The 9,360-nt window shown below is 37.4% G+C and overlaps 1 protein-coding gene across 2 annotated transcripts in view; it reads right to left on the reverse strand.

Moving 5' to 3' along the window:
- Window positions 1–9,040, reverse strand: part of LOC128550621 (RNA-binding region-containing protein 3-like) — a 42,337-nt gene extending 33,297 nt beyond the window's left edge. The window contains exon 1 of one of the 2 annotated variants that reach the window (XM_053529948.1): window positions 8,884–9,021. The gene's annotated coding sequence lies outside the window, so the exon portion shown is untranslated. Of the gene's footprint in view, window positions 1–8,883 lie in introns of both variants that reach the window. The other variant, XM_053529949.1, reaches the window with a different exon arrangement.
- Window positions 9,041–9,360: the final 320 nt, after the last annotated feature.

Below are 9,360 nucleotides of genomic sequence, written 5' to 3' on the forward strand. Positions count from 1 at the left end.
TGAACATTCTGACCAATTTTCATGAAGATCTATTGAGAAATATGGCCTCTAGAGAGGTCACAAGGTTTTTCTATTTTAAGACCTACTGACCTAGTTTTTGATCCCACATGACCCAGTATCGAACTTGACCTACATATCATCAAGGTGAACATTCTGACCAATATTCATGAAGATCTCATGAAAAATATGGCCTCTAGAGAGGTCACAAGGTTTTTCTATTTTTAGATCTACTGACCTAGTTTTTACCCCCATGTGACCCAGTTTCGAACTTGACCTAGATATCATCAAGCTGAACAGTCTCACCAATTTTCATGAAGATCCATAGAGAAATATGGCCTCTAGAGAGGTCACAAGGTTTTTCTATTTTTAGACCTACTGACCTAGTTTTTGATCCCACATGACGCAGTATCGAACTTGACCTAGATATCATCAAGGTGAACATTCTGACCAATTTTCATGAAGATCTATTGAGAAATATGGCCTCTAGAGAGGTCACAAGGTTTTTCTATTTTATTTTGTTTGTTTTGGGTTTAACGCCATTTTTCAACAGTATTTCAGTCATGTAACGGCGGGCAGTTAACCTAACCAGTGTTCCTGGATTCTGTACCAGTACAAACCTGTTCTCCGCAAGTAACTGCCAACTTCCCCACATGAATTATCAGAGGTGGAGGACGAATGATTTCAGACACAATGTCTTTCATCAAATCGTCACGGAGAACATACGCCCCGCCCGAGGATCGAACTCGCGACCCCGCGATCCGTAGACCAACGCTCTCCCTACTGAGCTAAGCGGGCGGGTCTTTTTTCTATTTTAAGACCTACTGACCTAGTTTTGATCCCACATGACCCAGTATCGAACTTGACCTACATATCATCAAGGTGAACATTCTGACCAATATTCATGAAGATCTCATGAAAATATGGCTCTAGAGAGGTCACAAGGTTTTTCTATTTTTAGATCTAAATGACCTAGTTTTTAACCCCCCGTGACCCAGTTTCGAACTTGACCTAGATATCTCAAGCTGAATAGTCTCACCAATTTTCATGAAGATCCATAGAGAAATATGGCCTCTAGAGAGGTCACAAGGTTTTTCTATTTTTAGACCTACTGACCTAGTTTTTGACCCCAAGTGACCCAGTTTCAAACCTGACCTAGATATCATCAAGATGAACCTTCTGACCAATATTCATGAAGATCTCATGAAAAATATGGCCTCTAGAGAGGTCACAAGGTTTTTATATTTTAGATCTACTGACCTGTTTTTAACCCCATGTGACCCCGTTTCGAACTTGATCTAGATATCATCAAGGTTAACATTCTGACCAATTTTCATGAAGATCCATTGAAAAATATGGCCTCTAGAGAGGTCACAAGGTTTTTCTATTTTTAGACCTACTGACCTAGTTTTTGACCACACATAACCCAGCTTCGAACTTGACCTAGATATCATCAAGGTGAACATTCTGACCAATTTTCATGAAGATCTATTGAGAAATATGGCCTCTAGAGAGGTCACAAGGTTTTTCTATTTTTAGACCTACTGACCTAGTTTTTGATCCCACATGACCCAGTATCGAACTTGACCTACATATCATCAAGGTGAACATTCTGACCAATATTCATGAAGATCTCATGAAAAATATGGCCTCTAGAGAGGTCACAAGGTTTTTCTATTTTTAGATCTACTGACCTAGTTTTTTTCCCCACGTGACCCAGTTTCGAACTTGACCTAGATATCATCAAGCTGAACATTCTGACCAATTTTCATGAAGATCCATTGAGAAATATGGCCTCTAGAGAGGTAACAAGGTTTTTCTATTTTTAGACCTAATGACCTAGTTTTTGACCCCACGTGACCAAGTTTCAAACTTGACCTAGATATCATCAAGGTGAACATTCTGACCAATATTCATGAAGATCTCATGAAAAATATGGCCTCTAGAGAGGTCACAAGGTTTTTCTATTTTTAGACCTACTGACCTAGTTTTTGACCCCACGTGACCCAGTTTCGAACTTGACCTAGATATCATCAAGTTGAACATTCTGACCAATATTCATGAAGATCTCATGAAAAATACGGCCTCTAGAGAGGTCACAAGGTTTTTCTAATTTTAGACCTACTGACAGAGCGATTTTTGCACCCCAACGTGACCCAGTTTCGAACTTGACCTAGAGTATGCATCAAGGTTAACATTCTGACCAATTTCATGCAGCACTGTGAAATATATGGCCTCTAGAGAGGTCACAATGTTTTTCTATTTTTAGACCTACTGACCTAGTTTTTTGATGGCACTGACCCCAGTTTCGAACTTGACCAAGATATCAACAAGAAGACCATTCTGACCAATATTCATGAAGATCTCCATGAAAATATGGCCTCTAGAGAGCTCACAAGGTTTTTTCTATTTTTAGACCTACTGCCCTAGTTTTGCCCCCACGTTGACCCAGTATTCGAACTTGACCTAGATATCATCAAGGTGAACATTCAGACCAATTTTCCTAAAATCCCTTGAAAACATGAACCTCTAGAGTGTTCACAAGCAAAATTTAGCGCAGCACGGACGGACTGGACGATTCGACGCCGCGCGATCACAAAAGCTCACCTTGTCACTTTGTGACAGGTGAGCTAATAAAATATAGCCTTCTCTTTGTAAATACTCCTGCCTCTCAGTATTCATACTGATTACCGGACCTCTAGCCACTAGCCAGCCCTGTAGCCTAGGCTAGGGGTTGTTTAGAGGTTTAGAGGACCCCTAGCCACTGCCATTATAAAATTTGTTAAGTTTTATTGTTCTGGCACATGTACTATTTGCTATATGTAAAAACAAAATAAAATTTTATTCAGCGCCTACACACGATATTCAAAGTTACAAAATGTATGAAGGAGTGTAGTATACTCCTTTCTCATGGTACCGGGGCTTCCATGATACCGGTGTAAACAGTTTTTCTCACAGGACTTTTATGCTAGCCCCGCCGACCCGGAATGCTGACATAATTAGTGGTGTAACCGGAAGCCCTTTTCCCGTACGCACAATTGTTTTTCTAAAATGTCGGGTTACTGGTGATTTATTTACCTTTTAATACGAAACCATTTAAAACATGGTTTTCAACCTTTGGTCCCCACCCTATGTGTCAAAAAAACACTATATTTCCTGTAAACAGTGTTTATCATCTGGAATTTTTAGCCAAAATATTGTCTGACAGATTGCTGATGACGTCACCAAACCGGAAGCCATGTCGTTTCTATATTTAGGACATTTCTTAGTAATGAAAGTTTGACAAGCCGTTAAGGCAAAATTAATGGAATTACAGCAATATGCAAAATATAATGACAGCTCCAGTACAACCTATACATTTGATGTATGGGTCTGTCATTTAAAAAAAAGATTTCAATGTATATTCTCACAAGATAACTTTGCTGCTCTTTAATATGGTAGCTGGTGAAATTCTTGCCAAAATTTTAGACCTAGATAGATCTAGATCTAGATATCACTTGTAAAAAGTATATCTTTGGTAATATGCAGTCTAAAGTATGATTGTTCAGTGTTTTTTTGGTTTTTTTTGTGGTGAAAAAAAAACTTTGAAATTTGTAAAAAGTATATCTTTGGTAATATGCAGTCTAAATGTATGACTGTTCAGTGTGTTTTTTTTTTGTGTTGAAAAAAAACTTTTTCAATTTGGTCTGAATTCATAGACTGTAAACTTACCCTGAAGTATTGGGAAATATTTAATAAATTTGTGTTATCAGGCTTTCATAGTTGACACTTTTTTATGATTACAACCGTATCATGGGAAACAACTTTGAGGCCCTAACTAAACTAAAGGAACACAGCGGGAAGCCAATCCAGGTCTAGTCAGTAATGGCAGCTAGGTATTTGAACACTAAATTTTCACTTGGCAATGTTATTTATATTGACTCCGTTCCTTCTTCCTAGCTTAAGTGGTGATGTACTACGCCTCTGGTTACTAATGTAAATAAAACGTCCTGTCAATCCATCTGTAGCTGAACAATATGCTCGAATCCCCGATGTCCCGGCGTCGTACATGTCTACATATCCTGCGTCGACCATCCAGCTGAGGGTTAAAACAACTTAAAAAACCGGTCTTAGTTGGGAAAAAGCGCTCAGAGATGGAGATCCGGGTCGAGTTCTGGAGGTGTCATGGAACCCCCGACCACCATTTTCAGCACGGAGCTATAGCGTTGTTCATCTCCCCTCTCCCCGAGAAACTGCTTTGCCCGAAGCAATTGACATCTAGAGTCTTCATCCCATCGTTGACAAGTCCGTTGGTGATACAAAGTGAACTCCGTTGTCAATCAGGGGAGTGTCCACACGTCTCAACACCCCGGTTCCCGGCGAAAGGTCTAACACCACCCAAGAGATTCACCGCACATGGATTGATTATTGTTTCCCTTTCGAAGCCACCGACCGCCGATGTCAGTCATAGTGTCGCTAACTAGGTTTATGACACTATACGTACAATATAACAGGTTGGGACCTAGTTAGCGACATATGTTCCCTCTCCACGATGGAACATCTCGGCTGTCCAGGAGAAGAAAAAGGCAAAGGCATTCAGCATTTTAATTTAAAATATGTGTGACACATCGATCTAGATCCTCCAATAATTACAATACCTTTGAAAATATTATCGTTTAATTGACCGTTTTCAATAATCTTATTCCATATGAAGGCTACATCTACCCATTACGCCTGCCAACGTTCCTAAAAACAAAAGAGATTACGACTAGTTCTAATTTAAACTATCATAAAACAGTTAATGATTGCATAATCCTGTCAGTTTCTTTATCAGGGTATCATAATAACTGACTGTAACTTAATCAGTGTCATCAAAGATCGTCGCGTGATCAAAGCAGGCTTAATCAACATGTGTCCCGCTCGCTCCGCTCGAGGCATGAAAGTGATTAGGAATAAACAATGTGACAACGGGGACAAGTTTATTGTGTAAAATTTAACAAATTATAGACAACAACAGTTTTTTGGGGGATTGTTTTTTATTGTTCCTGTATTTTTTAATTTTCCGACATTTTAAGAACTGTCGGGACAACCGGGACGAGTATTAATTTCCGGGACAATCGCCCGGACAATCCGGGACGTATCACATGTATGGTTAGTGTGTAATTTGCATGCAAATCATAGGAAAATTATGAATAGGGCAAAAAACCACTCTGCTAGAAGAAACTGGTTAAAAAATGTTGCGACAATCAATTTTGAAGGAAAATTGGTGCAGGGACCTGCGTTACGGAAAATGCATAAAAGCCTTGAAAACTATTCTAATCTAGCTGAAACTTGGTAATTTTTCATGCAAATATGTACTGGTATTATACAAAAGAATTGAGACTATAACAGAAAAACATTTTTTCTTATAGGCCTAACTAACTATAGGAACCAGCGGGGACCATCCTGGTCTAGTTCGCGTAATGGCTGCCAGGTATTTGAAACACTATTTTTTCACTTTGGCAGGCAACAGAGGTCCTAAATTAAAGCTAGTTTTCTGTTTAAATTCATTGTGGATGTATTTGGACATTTTGGTAGGAAAATGTTGAGAGCAGGTTGTATTTGTTTGAAGTGAATCTCATTTAGTTCCACTTCAGTGTACTTTTTTTGCATAAGTGTTTCATGAAAAATGTAGCTAACATTTCTGTGATTTTAATGGATTTATCATTCTATAGTGGACACAAAAACTCCTTGTACTGGCGTGGAGGTGGGTTTGGTCCTCATTATAGATCGGTGATTGATGTAAAAGTAGTAAAAATACTTTCAGGTCACAGCAGTGTGATTTTGATGTCAGTTTACAGTAAGCAAATGTGACCAGAGAAATCTATCTTAGAAATACAGACCTCTATTATCTCTTCATATTTATAACAGTTTTATCATACAACTCTTTAAAATGAGGTAAGGATTTGTTCTCTGAAATGGGTCTACTATGTTTGGTAGCTCTTTAAACCAGAGCTGTCCGATGACAGCGCGCATCCGACATTCGAAGATTGATTTAAGAATGTGGGTCAAAATTATTTTCCACATATAATCAGACAAAGAAATAAATAGATTAGACAAACAATATTCCTGTATTACTTTGATTTCGATAAGTCTAGCACTAAAATGGCAATATATAGCCAATTTCAAAGTCCAAAAAGGTCATAATTCAGCCAACATAGTTTTATTGTACCTTGCCTACAGATGGAAATAATAATGATAAACAAGCTGTTCAAAAGTTTAAAAGCCATAAAAGTCAAATAGTTTGACAAACATGGACTTGTAATGAAAACAGAACCAATATCAAAGTCCAAAAAGGGCCATAAATTCAGCCCGAAAATAGAAGACAGAGTTATGGTCTCTTTCCTACAGATAGAGACTATTATTCACTAAACAATGATAAAAGTTTAAAGCCTTAGTCCAAACACTTTCCAAAAAATATGAACTGGTACAAAACTTAACCAAGAATTCTAAGTCAAAAGGGGCCATAATTCAGCTCAAAATCTTTAATGGAGTTATGTACTTCTTGCTTATAACGTGTACATGGGTGATGGTAAAAAGGTGTTGGAAGTTTCAAAGCTTTTAATCTGCAAAAGACTTTGGTCAAAAATATGAACAGGTACGAAATATTAACACCCCAGATTTCCTAAGTCAAAAAGGGCCATAATTCATAGCCAAAAATCTTTGATGGAGTTATGTTCTCCTTGCCTATAACGACATGGTGATGGTAAACAAGTGTTGAACGTTTCAAAGCATTATCTCAAAAGACTTTGTCTAAATATTAACTGAACGAAAACGTAACCAAGATTTCTTAGTGAAAGGGGCCATAATTCACCAAAATCCCTGCATGGGAGTTACATACTCTTGCCTATTACTGGCCAAGGTAATGGTAAACAAGTTTTGAAAGTTTTCGAAGCTTTATCTTAAAAGACTTGTCTAAAATATTAACGTACGGGAAAAACTTAACCAAGATTTCTAATTCGAAAGGGGCCATAATTCAGCCAAATCCCTGATGGCGTTATGTACTCTTGCCGATAACTGTCCCCATGGTGATGGTAAACAAGTTTGAAAGTTTCAAAGCTTTATCTAAAAGACTTTGTCAAAATATGAACTGTAAGAAAAACTTAAACCATGATTTCTAAGTCAAAAGGGGGCCCAGAATTCAGCCAAAATCCTTGATGGAGTTATGTGCTCTTGCCTATAACTGGCCATGATGATGGTAAACAATTGTTGAAGTTTCAAAGCTTTATCTCAAAAGACTTTGTCAAAATGTGACTGGTAAGAAAAACTTTACCAAGGTGTGTCCCGACAACCGACGCCGTGGTGAGTAGGATAGCTCTACTTATTCTTCGAATAGTCAAGCTAAAAATGTCAGTTTTATATAGAATATATAGGGAAAACTATTTAACTGGTTGTGACCTATAACTAGTCAGATTTCAACATGGCCTCATACTCAGCAGGAATTAATAAATAATAACCAGATAATTAAAGTTTTCAATTCATTATAATAACGAGGAAGGATGTAGGAAGCAGCAAAGAAATAAACAAGAGCTGTCTGATGACAGCGCGCTCAACTATTCGAAGAATTGATTGAAGAATGGGGTCAAAATATTTCCACAGTCATTCAGACAAAAGAAATAAAAAATAACAATGTTTCCTGTATTTCTTGATTTCGATAAGTCTTGCACAAAATGGCAATTGTATGAACCAATTTCAAGAGACCAAAAAAGGGCCATAATTCATTCAAAATAGTTATGTACTCTTGCCTACAAATGGAAATCATAATGATAAACAAGTGTTCAGTTCAAAAAAGCCATAATCAAATAGTTTTTACAAAACGTGGACTTGTATGAAACCAGAACCAATTTCCAAAGTCCAAAACGGGCCATAATTCCAGCCCAAATAGATGACAGAGTTATGTACTCTTTTCAACAGATAGAAGACTATTATACTAAACAATGAATAAAAGTTTCAAGCCATAGTCAAACCACTTTACAAAAAATATGAACTGGTACGAAAACTTAACCAAGATTTTCTAAGTCAAAAGGGCCATAATTCGCCAAAATCCCTTGATGGAGTTATGTACTCTTTCTTCCTATAACTGGAGATGGTGATGGTAAACAGGTGTTGAAAGTTTTCAAAGCTTAAATCTTAAAAGACTTGTCCCAAAATAAAACTGGTACAATTTGACCAAGATTTCTAATCCAAAAAGGGCCATAATTTAGTCCAAAATCCTGATGGAGTTTATGTGCTCTTGCCTATAACTGGACATGGGTTGATGTAAACAAGAGTTGAATGTTTCAAAGCTTTATCTCAAAAGACTTTGTCCAAAATACAACTGGTACGAAAAACCTTAACCAAGATTTCTAAGTCGAAAGGGGCCACAATTCAGCCAAAATCCTTGACGGAGTTATGTACTCATTGCCTATAACTGGCCATGGTGATGGTATACAAGTGTTAAAAAGTTTCAAAGCTTTTTCTCTTAAAAGACTTTGTCAAAATATGAACTGGTAACGAAAAACTTAACCATGATTTCTAAGTCAAAAGGGGCCATAATTAAGCCAAAATCCTTGATGGAGTTATGTGCTCTTGCCTATAACTGGCCATGGTGATGGTAAACAAGTGTTGAAAGTTTCAAAGCTTTATCTCAAAAGACTTTGTCAAAATGTGGACTGGTACGAAAAACTTATCGTAACCAAGGTGTGACGCCGAATAGTCGAGCTAAAAATGAGATGAATTGTTTTCTTTAGTTTCGTTCGTTTTGCGCACGTTAAGTACACCGGTATCATGAGAAACCAGGCTGGGGTTTGATATTATGGGAAGATAGATTGGTGACCATTTCATCGACATATACCTTCGACTAAAGTGTAAGCTATGTAGGCTACTTACTAAGGGCGTCCTACATATAGGGACAAAATACAAGTACAAATTCGTAGAAGAAAGTCATAAAAATAGCAGCGCAATCGCTTTGGACGGCAAATGGAGGATTCTACTTCAAGGGAAGTAATACATGTATCTGAAATCGACTGCTTATATTCTGCGGCAAATTGTTGTCAATTTGCGGTTCTCCAATATAAGATAAGTCGGCCAGATAGCAAACAAGTACATTAATACTTCTTGATCTACATCTACATCTGTACGTCAAACTTGACCAATTATAATCATGGTGCGCAAGAATAAAAGAGAAAAGAGAAATGGAAAGTAAAGTATGAAAAGACTCGGACAAGCGTAATATAGTAAAAGTAAGGAAATAAAAGTAAAAGACATATATAGCATTAGTATAATTATGAACTGAATCTAGCTTGTTAAGAAAGCAGTATGCAAATAAACTCTAGTTTTTAACACATTTACTGTTGTTGCGCCAAG

The sequence above is a fragment of the Mercenaria mercenaria genome, chromosome 18 (assembly GCF_021730395.1).
Source record: "Mercenaria mercenaria strain notata chromosome 18, MADL_Memer_1, whole genome shotgun sequence".
Lineage (NCBI taxonomy): Eukaryota > Metazoa > Mollusca > Bivalvia > Venerida > Veneridae > Mercenaria > Mercenaria mercenaria.